Genomic DNA, 19,448 nt, shown 5'->3' with positions numbered 1-19,448 from the left:
TTATTGACTGTATGTCTATCTTCTCAGAAAGAACAGGAACCCAATCCAGCAGTCATAGAAGCAGTATGAACATTTCCCTGCATCCAGGTAACCGATGAATGTGCGGATACATGATTACAGCTGCATTGAGCCGCAACTCTTCTCAGCCTTTCATTCAGCCTGGGATCCCAGCCACATTAGACTCACTACAGCAATGTACAGGAGAACCCTTTTATGATCATGTGAATCTGTTCTGTTATATATACTTTTTCTACATTTGTCTGCTGCTTCTGTTAATAAAACATATGGAGAAGACTAGACCATTGTTATTTTGCTTGGCCAATCCCCCATTATAATGCAGTGCTGCAGCAAAGAACAGACTCTCCAAAGGATTAAACGAGGAGTGTATGCGCAGACCTGCTGAGCAAATTTTGACAAGTGGCATTGAAGCACCAACCAAGATGTATAGCCTCTCCACAACGCCTCATTGAATCCAGAACAGGAGAACTGGCGGCGGAGGGCACTACAACATTCAGTAATGGTATGTAACCCCACCAACGGTAGAGATCAGGGAGGGACTGACAACTCATGGGGCCCCCGGGCAATAGGGGATCATGGGGCCCCTGTGTCCTTGCCCAAACTCAAAAAAGCCTATGAAAAAGGTACCAGGGGCATCTCATGGGGCCCCCTACTGACCCCAGGCCCTCGAGCAGTGCCCTTGTTTCCAAATGGTCAGTCCGCCCCTGGTAGAAACACACTTTAAGGAAAGGTTTTCTAAAAAAAAAAAAAACCTTTAAAAAAATATAATTTCATGCAAATTTGTAGCTTATTTTGGGTTACACTGATGCAAGCAATAATTAATTGTCCTTTTTCTCAGAGCATACCTCTGCAGAAAATTGTTGACCACTCTCAAGATGATGTTGTGCAGTGTATAGTTGACTTCACTGGCCACACTGAGTCACGAGTAGATTCAGGCTTTGATCAGTGATCCATGAGCTGCAAGCCTCAGGGTAACTGACATGTTTATGGATTTGTGGCCACCTACAGTTAGAAAATCACACCTGCTTGAATGAATTATGACTTCTCCCATTGTCTTCCAGTAATAAGGAAAATTACGAGTTCCACCTTCACAAAACAACTTGTGAAATAAGCACATCCATCAAGGTAACTGCTTTTTAAGACATACCTAGGAACTTAAGCACCAAAGCTCACAAATGTCCCTCTTTCTGCCATAGCAGTCCATCTTGTTTGGTTGACGTGCAGATTTATAGAACAGAATTAACTATTTTATTTGAGAAGGTTAGCAAAGTTTGCTATCATGGTGAAGGAACCTGGGAACTTCTGGCCCTGAAATGCTGGAAGCTGCAATACCTTATAAGTCTAATTGCACTATCCTAATCCTTTTTTTTTACTCAGTAAGGCTAATATATTTTAGACAGATAAACTAGTACAGGCAGTCCCTGAGCTACAAACATCTGACTTACATACGAGTCATACTTAATACGCTGATCCCGGAAACTGCCGGGCAGCCATCTTGCTGCTCACCGAATGCTGCCACCTACTGTCTAGTGGACCTGTCAGCAATCCCACATCACTGCATGGCCAGTTAACCATTCCCTATGCTATCCAAAACTTAAAAATGATTTTGTGGCTGGATTTACACTTAACAAATATGCCTGTTTATGTACATATAAATTCAGCTTAAGAGCAAACCTACAGAACCTATCTTGTTCATTACCCAGAGACCACCTGTATATATGCATATTATCTGAAGCTGGGTTTCTATGGTCTATTTCACAGCTGTCCTATTGGTGGCACATGAAAGTTTCTTTTTAGGTCCATGAGGTTTTTATGAAAATATACAGTACATTTTTTTTTTAATTAATATTATTATCAGTCAATAGTAAAACTGGCTGAACTATGATTAGTTCTGGGAATTTTATTGTTGACTGCTAACTATATTAATTAACAGCCTGATCTCAACCGTTTCCCTTCATGCCCACTCCATGCCAAATTATTCAAGCTGCTCAGCAAGTTTGCAATGCTATAAAGAACCTTAGAGAAGCAGAACTATATTCTCTGTTCAAGTGCCTCACTTCATTTCACCGTCCCTAGTTGCTCCGACAGGGCTCACCTTCATTTAAGGAACATTTTTCCATCTGTAATCAAAGTCTGTGGCTCTGCTCTTAGCTGAATACCAGTTACCAGAAGCCCGTGTGTGGCAACACATATAAAAAAAAAAATATATATATATATATATATATATATATATATTCACGCAGTATATATATATTAAATTTATTAGTATTCAATTGGCAATTGTAAAAAAAAAAAAAAAATGGTTAATTTAGATGTGGCCCTTTAGTCGACTTCTGTCAGGAATGGACTCGCTAATGGTGGTGGCACTCACCTGCCTTGTGGGCTGCAGTATCAAGGCTGGCCAGCGGGTGCTCTCAGCAGCCAGAATCTCACTCCTGCAATCAGGCCATCACCTGAGGCTGATTGCAGGAGGTGTATTTAAGCAGGAACAGGCCTGTGATCAGTGTCTTGGTGTATGTTTCCCATGAGCCCCTGTACCTGCATCCTGTCTGCTTCCTGCCTGATCCTGACTCTGAACGAACTCCGCCTGTCCTGACCTCGGCTATTCCTGACCACTCTTCCGCTTGCTCCTGGTACCCTGTTTGCCCGTTGGCTACCAACCCGGCCCACCTGACTACATTGTGCTCTATATATATATGCATATATATATATCAGTTTAGGTTTGGGTTTGTTTCACCTTGTTGTATGTATTTGTGTTAGTTTTGGGTTTGGTTTGTTGCACTGCATTTATGTTTGTGTTGTCCTTAATAAATTATCTTGTTTACACGCTATACCTGAAGTCTGTGTTTCCCTGTGTCGGTCCACACACCTCTGGTCATTTCCGGAGCCCTGACAACTTCTGAATACAAATGTAATCCTTGGGCTCTGTTGAAGCATTATTAAAAGGCAATTTTTTTTTAAATTAAAATAACAAACATATTATACTCATCTGCTCTGTGCAATAGTATTGTGTAGAACAGCCCAAAACGTCCTCTTTTGGAGTCCCCCGCCAGCACTCTCTGCTCCACTTCTTCTGTGTCTGCCCCCATAGGAAGCGCTTGCTATGGGGGCAGACGTGCAGGCTCACTCCCAAGCAAGGCTCTGTGTGTCCAGAGAGACACACAGCGGGCTCGGCCTTACCCCCCACTTCCTCCCCATAGGATTTGGTTGACAGCAATAGGAGCCAATAGCTCCTGCTGCTGCTTCTGTACCTGTGACGTGAGAAAGAGCAGAGATGCTGATATCTGACACAGCGCTGGATGGAAAGAGGGGGGGAGCTGATACTGCAAGGCATAGAATGCATTAAGGTAAAAAAACATTAAGCCTTTAAAACCACTTTAAGTTAGATGCCACTGGTTTAGTCTTTTAAAAATGTAGTTAGGTCTGTCAACACAAAAAAGAAGAAGTTGTCATACTTCCAAGATGACTAACAGTTCTGAAGTCCAACAAATTCTAGTAGAATTTAATATGCCGTGACCTTTCCTCTCTCTGGAAAGGGATTCGCTTTTGGTTGGGACAAGCCCAAACCGAACTTTCCATGTGTTGTAACATCTAAAATTGGTGTTAATTTTTATTCTATTAGATGGAGGTTAAATTAAAAGTTCAAAGTCAGGCTGTTCTGTTATATTATAAATGACTAAACAGACAAAACCGGCAAGTTCAATTTGCTGTGCTAGACCAAAGACAAAATCATGCTAATATAGAACAGTGGTACAGAGAGCATTGATGGCATACAAAGTGCAAATATGTTTAGTAACCAATCAGAACTTGTATTTTGTAACTTCAGCTTAAAATAATAAAAATGTAGTTCTGATTGGTTAGTGCACTAGTTCATACCTTCTTACCTTATCATAATAGGACAAGGAGCTATGTTCTAAGTTCTGGGACCAATAAGTACAGCAGGCACAAATAAACCGAAAATAAAAAGGTTCCAAAAGTTACATCATTTGCATGATCTAGTAACATTTACATTGTATGTGTAAAATTCCTCACAGCTGTACAGAAAATTATATATTTGACATTTGGGTAACCTTGATATATTATACGGCAGCATCTTTATAAGCCAAAAATAGACAGTCCAATAATACTTTGTAGTTTTCTTCTATTGGCTTATCGTATGGGAAAACATTACTCTCCAGTAAACCAACTTCATCTATTGTTCTAGTGCTTTTCTATTCTGAAAATCAAATTAAAGGGCTCATATAATGTACTGTACTTAAAGTGATACAAGTCAAAAAGTCAGTATTTTTTAGTTTCGGATAGAGTTGAGAAGGGTTTAAAGCGACAGTAAAGTCCTTCACAAGGAATGGAATAACTACATTCTTCCGGAAAAGCTTCTTAGCAAACACATGGCTGACTTTCTAACACAAAAGAGGGGTAGCAGTACTCTAGCAGTCTCCTAGTCTCTAGGATCTTTCCCCACCCGTACTCACAGAATGACTCTGGATAAGTGGTGGCCTCTTACCAGTATCCTGCAGGCAAATGGTACCAGGCTAGGTCCTCAGACGATGGCCCCTCAGCTAGAACATACAGTGGCTCCAGGCCCTACAGCCTCCCAGTCTGGGCCTCCACTCAGAAAGCAAATGACAGCCGTGCCCAAGGAGGTCAAAACAAGTTCCCTGAGCAATAATCTCTCCCTTTGGAAGAAGAAAAATCGGCTCTCCACTTCAGGATATTTATATATTCTCCCAGAATCCTCTGGGCCAGACTTTCTAGGGATTGGCTGGGGCTGCATAAATATTAAGCTACTGACTGATATGCTCCTGCCTCTATAACCAGAGCTCCTCCAGGTAAACAGAGAGAGACAACCAATCATGCAGCCTGGGTACAGTGAGACAACTACATTTGCAGAACAGACTAACCCCACTGACTCCAATGGGCCCAAACTAAATATACCTATTCTTGATACCTGACTAGGAGGGGGTTACATGTGTATGTGGGAGGAGGTGTGTTTCAACTTCTGTTTTTTTCTTCTTTAATCATTTTTTAATATTTGTATTTTTTTTTACAGTATTGCCAGTGGACTGCTGGGAAATATCAGGTATCTACACAGACCCCTGATGTTTCACTTTTTTTTATTAGAGAAAGAGGACACAGTTCACAGTGAGAGTTCTCAACCTCTTTCCCATTCTTCACCATTCTGATCAGATCAGTTCCCCATCTGTCTTCCACAGCTAGTGGCAGGGCAAAAGAAGGGGAGAAGCCCTCGCAGACAGGAGAGAGTTGCGCGGATGATGAAGGCTACAGAGGTGGATTGGAGAATATGGGGGGGGGTCAGAGGACACAATGCCAAGAGCTGTGATGGCAGAGCAGCAGGTAGGAGATGGGGAGCAGTCAATTTTTGAATGAATAGCTTATAGCAGAAGAGGAAATGCCATAAACATAAGGCTTACTGACCAGCCAGCTCGAAGCTGTCTTGCCGTTGTAGTGTTAAAGGTCACCTCCCCAGACTATGCACATTAAACTATTCAAATATTCCTAGAAGTAAAGGGCTTTGAAATAAGCCATTCCTGACTGCTCTAAATGCTTTTATTGGGAAGCTATTCTCAAAGCTCATAACTCTGAAGTCATCTTTCAGTTTGTTGGAATACATTGAATACATTGCAAACATCAGTTTTCAGTAGATTCGTATTCTTCAACCAGTAGATGGCAGTGTGTATACGTTTGTAGCTGCATCTATGGTTAAGTCTTTTCTCTATAATAAAGTTTCCTGTTTCCTGTTAGCAGAGAAGCAGCAGATAAATACATGTGGACTGTGCACTGTCTGTTCTGTAGGGCTATATAAAGAATCTCTAACAGGTTTTGAGCCCAGGCACCCAGTCATAGCCTGCTACAGCAAAGAAGTGCAAGATACAGCAAAAGAAAGAAGACAGTAAAAGAATAAAATAGGTATTTTCTCACTTTCATAAATAAGTAAATTGTCACATGTTCTGTCCCCCTTTGCAATGTACAGCGCTGAGCGAACTATTGGCGCTTTATAAATACTGTATAATAATAATAATAAGTACTCCAGGTATACTATATTATATCTGTTATGCAACAAAAGTATAGTACCAGATAAATTTGAACAGTAATTGGCACAGGTAAGCAACACATTTGGCAAAATGCTGAGTGTATTGCGTACAGACAATGGAACTGAATATACAGGTGATAACACACAGGCGATTCTCAGAAAGCATGGCATAATATTTCATACTACTTTACCATACAACCCAGAACAAAAAACAGGGTTGCAGAAGGAATGAACCATACTCTGTGTGAGAGTGGAAGAACCATACTGTTTGATTCCGATATGCCAAGCACATACTAGGGGGAGGCAATTATGACTGCATGCTATCTTCTAAATTGACTACCACGAAATTCAACTGAGAAAGCTCCATATGAACTGTGCAATGGAAAAGCCCTGAATTTCCAAATTTTTGGAAGGAAAGCCTATGTGCACATCCAAAAAAAAAAAACGTACAAAATTGGATGCTTGCGCAAAGGAAGGTGTACTTGTGGGGTACAGTGAGTCTCAAAAGGGATTCAGAATTCTACACCAAGACACAACAAGGTAACCATCAGTAGACGTGTACTTGTCGATGAAACTTCAGTGTGTTCAAAACTTCATGAACTAACACCAGCGCTTCAAACTGAGGGAAATTCCACATCAGTGTCGCACGAAGATAAGCAACAAAGTGATGCTGAAAAAGAAATTAACACAGACAATTCAAATATTGTAAAAGAAGAAACCAGGCCACAGGAAGCTTAAATCCTCTGGTGGGAAATCCACCAGAAGAAATAAAGGCATCCAAGCTAAACGTCTGTCCTATATTACTTGTGTAGCATTAAAACCAGAGCCAGATTCATGGGATGAGAAACAAAAGTGGATCAAAGCTATTGATGAATAGATGACATCTCTTAGTGAACTGCAGATTTGGACACTTTCAGAGCTACCTCATGGTAAACATGATTGCAGATGCTTTGACAAAACCGCTTACAAGAAACAGGTTTATAGAACTGGGATCCAAAACAGGACTAATATAAGAAGTAGTTGTTGAGTGTGGGTGTTGGAATACATTGTTCATGTATTTTTGTACAACAACTAAATCAATTTTTAGTAGAGATATATTCTTCAACCAAAAAATGACAGGATTTAGAAGTTTGTAGCTGCATCTATGGTTAAACTGTATGCATTTTCTCTATAATACATTTTCCTGTTTTCTGTTAGCAGAAAGACAGCAGATAAACACATGTGGGGTGTGCCCGGTCTGTTCTGTAGGGCTATTTACAGAATATCTAACACAGTTGGTTTCTAACAGCTTAGAAACAACTGCAAGAAAACACAATGCCTGTACTGTGAACTTTGAAAATTAAGTTCTTCATATTGCTTATAGATGCAGAGATGAATGAAGGTTTGTTTTGAAGTGTGTTTACTACCTATTCATAATGTGTAAACACTTTAGTAGGCGTGATCTGGGCAAAAGTTCACTTTAAAGAAAGATTTGCATACAAATGCAGATTGGTTGTGCACTTTAAGGGCTCATGTACACGGGGTGTTTGGAAAACTCTTCTGAACAATGGAAACTGACTGCTGGAAAACGTAGGTTAAAAAATGTCAGTTTAGCAGGGTTTGAATACTGCGTTTATTCGTGTTTGCGTTTAGAAGCATTTTTAAAAGATAGCCTCAGGAGACCTTCCCAAATGCCCAGAACGCACTGAAAAATAGTACATAATTACCTATTTCAGACGTTTTGAGAGAAATAGAGAGCAGAAGCAGAGAGAGCAGTATGTGTTGAGATGATCTGTCTTTTCTGGTTGTATTCACTATGGATCCCATCATGAGCATAATGCGGCACGTTCTACCATTTTTTCCTTCACGTGAAAACTGGAACTGACTGCGCTGGTGTACCGGGTCCATTTGAATACATGGAAAACACTTTGCATGCATTTCTGATGATGAAAAAAGGCTCTGGACAGCATCTAGATATGGAACAGTTAAAAAACGCTTCTAAACGCAAACCCTTATAAACGCGGTTAACCGCATTTGCAAGTGTTTACACATGTTTACAAGCGTTTGGCATTTGAAACGCCAGTAAAATCTACTCCTGAACGCAAGTTTGGCGCATTCAAAAAAACGACTGTAAACTCAACTGCCTGTAAACGACTATGTGTACATGGACACATGGGAAAACATTAGGGAGATTTCAGGGGCTGCTGAAAAAAACGCTTTACAGCTACTGAACGTCAGTTTAGCAGCTGCAGTATACATGAGCCCTAACTTTAAAATTTCATGGCACAAAACATGCAGGATTTCAAGTTCACCATGTATACAATTTTAAATGAACCTAACCTAAAAGAAATTGACTTCAATTCTTCCTCCTAAGGGAAAATATGAATGGGGTCCCTGGCAACATAGCAGCTTTGGCCCCACATCTTTACATATGACATTGCAAAGGATTGAAATAGGCACACAGAAGCCACTATTTGCAATGTTCTGTACTGGCATGGCCCCATCTGACACCACTTGTCAAGTACATTCATCCTTGTGAAGTTACAGGCTTTGACTGCTTGGGCTATGTCCTAGGCTTACTGCAGGATGATGAAAGATGTAGCCGGGCCTCCTAGAAAATCCATCTGGCATTGGCCTCCTGTCTTAGGCTTCCTTGTGGATGATCTGGCTCTAGCCGAGGTTGCTGCTTTGTTCCGAAAAAGCTAATGAGAGCAAAACAAATATCTGTCATCTGGTAAGACCTTAATGTGGCTTCAAATATCACGTTGTTTCACTCATATTACTGCTTTTAACTGCAGCTGAGACTATGCTGTGTGTGGCAAAGGCACCAATCAGAGACAACCTAATGTCATTATTTTTACATCGGTTCCGCTTGGAAATAATCCTGTTTATGGAAAATGTGTGATTTACGTTTAGGGCCCCTATAAAGAGATCTCCAGTCTAAACACAGTTTTCTGTAGTTTTTAAAGCAAGAACTGTCCATGACATACTCAAAAGTGGCCACACATAAGTGTTTAATGTATGAATGTTTCCTCTTGTGCCTTCCACATGCTTCCTCAAATAACCCTGCATGGCTTTCAAACCCAACCAATAAAAGCGCTTTTGTGTTTCAAGTACACTGTGCCAAACTGTGTATACTAAATCAAGTTGTTAGAAGAGAGAATGTTTGTGTCTTTAAATTTAAAATGGAATTTATTTGACTGTATTTGTGTGGATTGGACCCCTTTGTGTGGGCTATTGGTGGATAGAGGGTTGTGAATTTAGTCCTAGCAGACAGCTGTGCAAAGCCTAGGCATTTGGGGTTCTCTGATGTACATGCAGTTTCAGAATACATGAGTTCTAATTTTCTTGTCCACTGTTAAAAACTGTAATAAGGTGTTTGGTGGAGGCATAAGGGTTTATAATATTCATCTCAGTAAAGAAAGAATCTTACTGATGGCAAATTGAACTTTATACAATTCAAGTCCAGAGCATGGTGATTATGTGTTTTCCAGCAATAAAGCCTTCATCTGCCTGGAAAACAAAGAGGAAAGAACAGAGGCGGACTGACCATTTGGAAACTCGGCACTGCCCGAGGGCCCGGAGTCAGTAGGGGGCCCCATGAGATGCCCTTGGTACCTTTTTCATAGGTTTTTTTGAGTTTGGGCAAGGACACAGGGGCCCCATGATCCCCTATTGCCTGGGGGCCCCATGAGTTGTCAGTCCGCCCATGGGAAAGAAGTTGTGCTGGTCCCCATCATGGTGCATAGGATTATTGGTGACAATCTAATACACTTTCACTTGAGCACTAGAAGGCCCCTGGGTAAGTGAATATTCAGTACAATGAATATGGAGGTGATAAAAATTCATAATAAAGACATTACCTCCTAAACCCGAAAGTTGACTCTAGTCAAGAGTGAAAATTACTTCAAAAGTCAAACAAGGTGCACAGTCTACATCAAGGCATTTCTGTATTGTATCAGCATGCAAAATAACTGACTCAAATGACCCATCCAGGCATGCAGTTATTGCTGAACTGTAATAGTACCCAGCACTTGTAAATTATTATTGGTGCAATAGAATTTGTATACAATTCATTGAAAATATACATAAAATAGTTAAAAATAGTTAAAAAGCTGCTGCAGATGTAGTGCTTCCCTGAAGATGTAGTGCTACTGCTTCATTGAACTTATATGAAAGATTTAACAGAAAACAGTGCAGTCTCCAGTCAGTCTGATAGTTTGGAGAAGGGAGGAGGAGGGAGGGCCTTGCCATTCTAAGCTACAGGGCTGTGTGTTTCTATTGATGTACACAACAGAGGAAGACACAGATCTAGTCCCTCCATGTAAAGGTGGCTCCATAGCATGCTGCAAGAGAAAGGAGCCACTCTGAAACAGGAAACCTGGGGCAGTGGTCATGGCACCAGCTTAACCTGGTACATAGGCAAGAATTAAAAGATAAAGAGGCTGCATATTCCGTAAGTGATTAAATCAGCTGCTCTCCCAAGAAAAAAAAACTCTCTAGCAATACTCACCAAAACTGAGCATGTACAGGTTGCCCCCAAGGCTCTGTTCTATCAGCAGATGGATTGGGGACAGCAGAAGCAGGGGAGAATCAAACATCCTTTTTACACAATGCAGAGGCTTAACCCCTTAGGTTCCACAGTGAGTATAACAAGCATGCTTTACTGCATATACAGACTGATTTTACTGTTATTGGTGGGTTTAGTAACACTTTAATATAACTTTAACAGTGGACAGTGCAATCTCCAGTCAGTCTGTTAGTGAAGGGGGAGGAGGAGGGGTGGGTGCCTTGCCATCCTAGGCTACAGGGTAGGTTTCTCTTAATGTACACAGTGTAGAGAGACACCATCCCTGCATGCAAGGGTGATTCCATAGGAAGCTAAAAGAGAAAGACGTCACCCTGAAACAGGAAGCAGTTATGGTTTAACCTCTTGGCTCTGGCTGCATGCAGATATGCGGCCTCTCAGTGTCTGGGCCTTGACGCCGAGCTGCCGCATATTTGCATGCAATTACTAAAAACTTGTGCTCTCAGCACACATGTCTGCTACTCACGGAAAGGTCCCGATCGCCTCTTTCGATTGGGACCTTTCCTGATCATGTGACCGCCATGACGGCATGTCACGGCTGTCACATGACCCTAAACCCTGCCCCGCCTCCCGGCTTCTGAAACCCTTAAAGGGCAGGGAGGCACCAAGGGGTTAAACTGGAACATAGGCAAGGATTAACCCCTGGTGCACATATGTGTGGGCGTCATTTGTGTGGGCACGAGAGCCTATTAATTTGAATAGACTCCCGTGTCCAAGGACACACAAGTCCCTGCACTACTTGGGAAATTGCATTAGAATTAATGGCACCCGCCTGCGGATCCTGCATTCTTTTGTGTGGGTGGTGCGGCTGCAGATATTTGTGCGGGTCCCTCAGCGGCACCACCCGCACAGATGTGAACAAAGCCTAAAAGATAAAGAAGCTGCATACTCAGTAAGCTATTAAATCAGCTGCTGAAAATGCTGAGTTCCACCTAAAAAAAGAAAAAAGTCAGCTACAAAAACTGACTTACCTGTCCCTCGGTTCAGCAGGGTCCTCACCACTGCTAGTTTCACCGGCTATCTTCTGTCCCTGGCGCCGGCATCTTCCGTGTGGGCACCCGGCTGTGACAGCTAGCGGCTTCACAACCGGGTGCCCACTGCGCATGCGTGAAAAGCACTGTGCTTTGTGAATGGCCCCATCATCTTCTGAGATCTGTCACGTGTCCCAGAAGACTACGGGGTGGGAGGACAACTTCCGCTTCCAATCACCTAGGCGATCGCAGCGGAAGTGGGTGCGGATACCTGTCAAATTTGGGTATCCGCTCCCCCTCCCCCTCCCCAAAGGTGCCAATTTTAATTTTAACGGGGAGCGGGGGACAAAGGCTTAAAGAGGAACTTCCCCTTTTGGGTGGAGCTCCGCTTTAAGGTAAACCTATTGTATCAGGTTCACGTTAAAGATGTGGCTCTCAATGGGTGGACCTGGATGGAGGGGTGGTCTTGACCTACATAAACCTATCAAATGCCTGGGTATGTTTTACTATCCTCCACATCCTCCTACTGCCAATCCCAGCAGTAGCAGCTCTGCCCAATGTAGTCTACCCGATGAAAACAAGTACAATTAGTAGTTAGGGCGACTTTAAATACAGAGCTGTCACTATCTTGATTTACTGAGATATTAGCAACACCATCAATGCTTTCCCTTTAAGCACTCACTGTGACAATGCTTTATTTTCTTTAAAAGTTAAATCATGTTTTAGTGTTGTGTTGTTACTAAGCCAAAAGGAAGTCACCATACTTGTAGTCTGCACTTTGTGACACCATGAGAGATAATTGAAAAGCTTCCTTAATGGAGGAAATGTATTGTAGAGCAGCACAGAGAGGTGACAATTACTGCACACATGGGGATGGGAGACACTCTGGGTAATGATACAGAAGATATATACTGTAATTTCTTCTTTCCGCAGGGAGACAGTTTGAAGGCAGCAGGGCCTGACCTTGCTGCGGCTGAGCGAAGATAAAACGTTTCAATGTCATACGGTGGCAGCCCATCATTTTATGTCTTCAGCTCTGATAGGATCCTTCTTTAAAGGGAAATATCCGTCCTGGAAAAACATTGAGGTCTTTTTTTTTTCTTGTTATAATGGATTTGTCATGGTACAGCCTTAAATATTTCTAATCTGGATCTGTCAAGAGAGACAGTAGTTGCAGGAGTTCATGAACAATAACTTTATTACATAAAGTGTAAGAAGAATTTGCAGCTTGGTTCAACTGGAAACCAACTTTGTTTTGTTGAAAGTGTACAAGCTCTGATATGTAGGCCTCATGGGAATGCAGGCTGCACTTTATCCCTCTTCCCTGAATACCATACTTAATAAACTTATGCTACACACACAAAATATTTCTTGGCATAAAATTTGGCTGCGGCCCTTTTATTGGTAATTACTGGTAATTACTTTAATTGATAATTATTGGTAATGACTAGAGATGAGCGAAGTATTCAAAAATTCGATTCGGCTGATTCGGCGAATTCGAGGAATAAATTTGATTCGATGCGAAAATATTCGCTGCGATTTTAAATTATAAAAGGGTGTTTCTAGGCTTCAGAGAGCCTTTATATTAGTGCAGAACACTGTACCTTTAATTTAAATGCCCTTGGAGTCTGCTGGGGAAGAGAAATAATACTGTCAGTCAGTATGACATGCAGATGAGTGCCGTCGATCTTAGAATCACCGCACACTTCACTCATTTGGGCAGTCACGGGGCCAAAACCAGAGTGTGGAGCCACAGTGCGGCGGTGGAGGCAGCAGCAATGGGAGGCCATACAGCACCCTATGACAAAAATGGAACCCACCAGCAGTGTGAGGAGACCTGAAAGTGGCACATGGCAGAGTGTGGCGATGGAGACAGCAGCAATGGGAGGCCGTACAGGGACCCATGACACACTCTGGACCTGGCAGCAGCATTAGGAGGCGGTACAGGGGCCCATGGCAGATTACGGGCCTGGCAGCAGCAATGGGAGGCCCGTAATCTGCCAGCACCCTATGACAAAATGGAACCCACCAGTAGTGTGAGGAGACCTGAAAGTGGCACATGTTTGGGGCATGATTCATGGCGGATTTAGTCAGTTGTGTCAGGAACTGGTGGTTTGAAATCCAGACTAATCCACGCCTGATTCATTTTCACAAACGTGAGTCTCTCCACACTTTGGGTGGACAGTCGTGTCCTCCGCGGAGTTACAATACCTCCTGCCGCACTAAACACGCGCTCCGATGCCACTCTACTGGCCGGGCATGACAGCCTTTCAAGGGCAAATTCAGCTAGTTGGGGCCAAAGGTCAAGTTTCGTTGCCCAGTAGTCAAGGGGATTGTCTACCTCGGTTGGCAGGGTGCTGTCCAAGTAGGCCCAAGCCTGTTGTTTGAGGTCCTGCTCCAGGTCCACCTGATGCTGCTGCTGCTGCGGCTGGTTAGTAGTTTCCTCACTGCGCTGGTGAAGAAAGCTACTCATCATCGACTGCAGACTGAGGCAGCCGCTGCTGGTGGAGCTGCCACTGCTCCTACCACCCCACCCCTCCCCTGCTGCCATGGCAGCGGAACGCGAGCGCACAGGGCCCACAGTGTCTGAGGATGGACGTTGGCGCAGAAAGGCAGAGACCAGCTGACTATATAGGTGGTTTTTATAGTACTTTATTTTGGCCTCCCTCTCAGCAGGTGTGAAAAAGGCCACCATTTTTGAACGGTAGCGAGGGTCCAACAAGGTGGACAGCCAAAAGTCATCCCTCTGTCTGATGGTTATTATTCGGCTTTCGCTACGCAAGCAACCGAGCATGCTATGGGCCATTTGTGCCAAGGAATGCGAGGGACTCCCTGCCTCCATCTCCACAGCATACTGCCACGGTGCGTCTGGGTCCTCTGTCTCCTCCTCCTCCTCCTCTACCAGATGCTCCTGCTCCTCCACTCCTGTCCGCTGAGTGGAAAAACCACCCATTTCACTCAATAATTCCTGAGCACCAATGTCCTCCTCTACCTCCTCCTCTTCTTCCTGTCCTGCCCCCACAGGGGTCATGTGGCGTTGAGATCTGTGCGCCACGTCTACTGCACCCTGACCAGCCATTGTTAACAGCATTTGTTCCAGGACGTGCAACAGAGGAATGACGTCGTTCATCCCATAGTCCTGCCGACTCACGAATAGCGTGGCCTCCTCAAAGGGCCTGAGCAAGCGGCAGGTGTCACGCATGAGCTGCCAATGGCTGACATCTAAGTTACACAGGGAGTACCTTTATCCGCTTGTAACATCAGGAAATCTGTGATGGCCTTTCGCTGTTCGTAAAGGCGGTCTAACATATGTAGGGTTGAATTCCACCTTGTTGCAACGTCACAGCATGAGGAGTCGGTACGGGGGCCCATGGCAGATTACGGGCCTGGCAGCAGCAATGGGAGGCCCGTAATCTGCCAGCACCCTATGACAAAAAATGGAACCCACCAGCAGTGTGAGGAGACCTGAAAGTGGCACATGGCAGAGTGTGGCGATGGAGACAGCAGCAATGGGAGGCCGTACAGGGACCCATGAGACACTGTGGACCTGGCAGCAGCATGAGGAGGCGGTACAGGGGCCCATGGCAGATTACGGGCCTGGCAGCAGCAATGGGAGGCCCGTAATCTGCCAGCACCCTATGACAAAAAATGGAACACACCAGCAGTGTGAGGAGACCTGAAAGTGGCACATGGAAGAGTGTGGCGATGGAGACAGCAGCAATGGGAGGCCGTACAGGGACCCATGAGAGACTCTGGACCTGCCAGCAGCATGAGGAGGCGGTACGGGGGCCCATGGCAGATTACGGGCCTGGCAGCAGCAATGGGAGGCCCGTAATCTGCCAGCACCCTATGACAAAAAATGGAACACACCAGCAGTGTGAGGAGACCTGAAAGTGGCACATGGCAGAGTGTGGCGATGGAGACAGCAGCAATGGGAGGCTGTACAGGGACCCATGAGACACTGTGGACCTGGCAGCAGCATGAGGAGGCGGTACAGGGGCCCATGGCAGATTACGGGCCTGGCAGCAGCAATGGGAGGCCCGTAATCTGCCAGCACCCTATGACAAAAAATGGAACACACCAGCAGTGTGAGGAGACCTGAAAGTGGCACATGGCAGAGTGTGGCGATGGAGACAGCAGCAATGGGAGGCCGTACAGGGACCCATGAGAGACTCTGGACCTGGCAGCAGCATGAGGAGGCGGTACGGGGGCCCATGGCAGATTACGGGCCTGGCAGCAGCAATGGGAGGCCCGTAATCTGCCAGCACCCTATGACAAAAAATGGAACCCACCAGCAGTGTGAGGAGACCTGAAAGTGGCACATGGCAGAGTGTGGCGATGGAGACAGCAGCAATGGGAGGCCGTACAGGGACCCATGAGACACTGTGGACCTGGCAGCAGCATGAGGAGGCGGTACAGGGGCCCATGGCAGATTACGGGCCTGGCAGCAGCAATGGGAGGCCCGTAATCTGCTAGCACCCTATGACAAAAAATGGAACACACCAGCAGTGTGAGGAGACCTGAAAGTGGCACATGGCAGAGTGTGGCGATGGAGACAGCAGCAATGGGAGGCCGTACAGGGACCCATGAGAGACTCTGGACCTGGCAGCAGCATGAGGAGGCGGTACAGGGGCCCATGGAAGATTACAGGCCTGGCAGCAGCAATGAGAGGCCCGTAATCTGCCAGCACCCTATGACAAAAAATGGAACACACCAGCAGTGTGAGGAGACCTGAAAGTGGCACATGGCAGAGTGTGGCGATGGAGACAGCAGCAATGGGAGGCCGTACAGGGACCCATGAGAGACTCTGGACCTGGCAGCAGCATGAGGAGGCGGTACAGGGGCCCATGGCAGATTACGGGCCTGGCAGCAGCAATGAGAGGCCCGTAATCTGCCAGCACCCTATGACAAAAAATGGAACACACCAGCAGTGTGAGGAGACCTGAAAGTGGCACATGGCAGAGTGTGGCGATGGAGACAGCAGCAATGGGAGGCCGTACAGGGACCCATGAGAGACTCTGGACCTGGCAGCAGCATGAGGAGGCGGTACGGGGGCCCATGGCAGATTACGGGCCTGGCAGCAGCAATGGGAGGCCCGTAATCTGCCAGCACCCTATGACAAAAAATGGAACACACCAGCAGTGTGAGGAGACCTGAAAGTGGCACATGTTTGGGGCATGATTCATGGCGGATTTAGTCAGTTGTGTCAGGAACTGGTGGTTTGAAATCCAGACTAATCCACGCCTGATTCATTTTCACAAACGTGAGTCTCTCCACACTTTGGGTGGACAGTCGTGTCCTCCGCGGAGTTACAATACCTCCTGCCGCACTAAACACGCGCTCCGATGCCACGCTACTGGCCGGGCATGACAGCCTTTCAAGGGCAAATTCAGCTAGTTGGGGCCAAAGGTCAAGTTTCGTTGCCCAGTAGTCAAGGGGATTGTCTACCTCGGTTGGCAGGGTGCTGTCCAAGTAGGCCCAAGCCTGTTGTTTGAGGTCCTGCTCCAGGTCCACCTGATGCTGCTGCTGCTGCTGCGGCTCGTTAGTAGTTTCTTCACTGCGCTGGTGAAGAAAGCTACTCATCATCGACTGCAGACTGAGGCAGCCGCTGCTGGTGGAGCTGCCACTGCACCTACCACCCCTCCCCTGCTGCCATGGCAGCGGAACGCGAGCGCACAGGGCCCACAGTGTCTGAGGATGGACGTTGGCGCAGAAAGGCAGAGACCAACTGACTACATAGGTGGTTTTTATAGTACGTTATTTTGGCCTCCCTCTCAGCAGGTGTGAAAAAGGCCACCATTTTTGAACGGTAGCGAGGGTCCAACAAGGTGGACAGCCAAAAGTCATCCCTCTGTCTGATGGTTATTATTCGGCTGTTGCTACGCAAGCAACCGAGCATGCTATGGGCCATTTGTGCCAAGGAATGCGAGGGACTCCCTGCCTCCATCTCCACAGCATACTGCCACGGTGCGTCTGGGTCCTCTGTCTCCTCCTCCTCCTCCTCCTCTACCAGATGCTCCTGCTCCTCCACTCCTGTCCGCTGAGTGGAAAAACCACCCATTTAACTCAATAATTCCTGAGCACAAATGTCCTCCTCTACCTCCTCCTCTTCTTCCTGTCCTGCCCCCACAGGGGTCATGTGGCGTTGAGATCTGTGCACCACGTCTACCGCACCCTGACCAGCCATTGTTAACAGCATTTGTTCCAGGACGTGCAACAGAGGAATGACGTCGTTCATCCCATAGTCCTGCCGACTCACGAATAGCGTGGCCTCCTCAAATGGCCTGAGCAAGCGGCAGGTGTCACGCATGAGCTGCCAATGGCTGACATCGAAGTTACACAGGGGAGTACCTTTATCCGCTTGTAACATCAGGAAATCGGTGATGGCCTTTCGCTGTTCGTAAAGGCGGTCTAACATGTGTAGGGTTCAATTCCACCTTGTTGCAACGTCGCAGATCAGGCGATGCTGTGGAATTCCGTTCTGCCGCTGCAGCTCAAGGAGGGTGTGCTTTGCGGTGTAGGAATGGCTGAAATGCATGCAAAGTTTACGTGACATTTTAAGGATGTCTTGCAGTGGGATGGTGGATTTTAGGAACCGCTTGACAACCAGATTGAACACGTGAGCCATGCATGGCGCATGGCACAACCTTCCTTGACGCAGAGCAGACACCATGTTCTTTCCGTTGTCGGTCAACATGGTTCCGATTTTCAGTTTGCGTGGAGACAGCCATCTGTCGATTTCTTTGTTCATTACAGTCAGAAGTTCCTCCCCTGTGTGACTACGTTCGCCAAGGCATACCAGGTGCAGCACAGCGTGACACCGTTGCGCCCTGCACATGTGATATGCCGGTCGGGTAATGGGACTTGGCACGGGGGTGGCGGCTGAGGACACGGCGGAAGAAGAGGTGGTAGAGGCGGACATCTTTTGTGGACCAAGGACGTGCAAACGTGGAGGCAAAAGCGGCGTGACCTGTCCAAGTTGCTGGTGCGGCTGTGCCGGCACCACGTTCACCCAGTGGGCCATAAATGACATGTACTGTCCCTGACCGTAGTTACAGCTCCACACGTCGGCACTGCCGTGCACTTTGGCAGAGACCGACATGCTCAAAGACTGGCCCACCATCTCTTCTACATGTGAATGCAGGGCTGGCACTGCCTTTTTGGCAAAGAAATGACGGCTTGGCACTCTCCACCGCGGCGCGGCACAAGCCATCATTTCTCGGAAAGGTGCTGAGTCCACCACTTGGAAAGGGAGGGACTGCAGCACCAGCAACTTGGACAGGAGGACGTTCAGCTTTTGCACCGTCGGGTGCGTGCTCGCAAACTGTTGTCTCTTGGAAACGGATTCCAAGAAAGACTGCTGACGGAATCCGTGAAGAGGAGTAGCAGGAGAAGGAGCATCTGAACGAGCGGAAGATGCCAACGAGCGACAACTCCCCTCAGCAGAGGTGTTAGAGCCTTGACTGGCTGATAGAGGGCGATTGACGTCGGGTGACGGAGCAAGTAATGGAGCAGGTGATGGAGCGGGGGCTGGGGCAGGCAGAACCGCCGTATCTTTATCATGGTTTTCCCAGGCCACCAAATGGCGACGCTGCATATGCTGCCGCAACGCTGTAGTCCCAACATGGGCCCCCTGGCCACGCTTGACTTTCTGGCCACATACTCGACATACGGCTACGTTTACTTCCTCGGGCGGCTTGACGAAAAATTGCCACACCGCCGAGTAGGAAACTTTGCCCCCGATACTCCTCACTGGCTGACTGCTACTTCCTCCGTGCACACCGGCACCACTACTGGCCGTGGTGGTAGGCTGCAGTGGAGCTGATGCTCTACTCCGTGG

Source organism: Staurois parvus, unplaced genomic scaffold (assembly GCF_062004578.1).
Source record: "Staurois parvus isolate SC_StPar_1 unplaced genomic scaffold, SC_StPar_1.0 ptg001328l, whole genome shotgun sequence".
NCBI lineage: Eukaryota > Metazoa > Chordata > Amphibia > Anura > Ranidae > Staurois > Staurois parvus.
The sequence above is the reverse complement of the archived record's forward strand: the minus strand, read 5'-3'. Positions refer to the sequence as shown.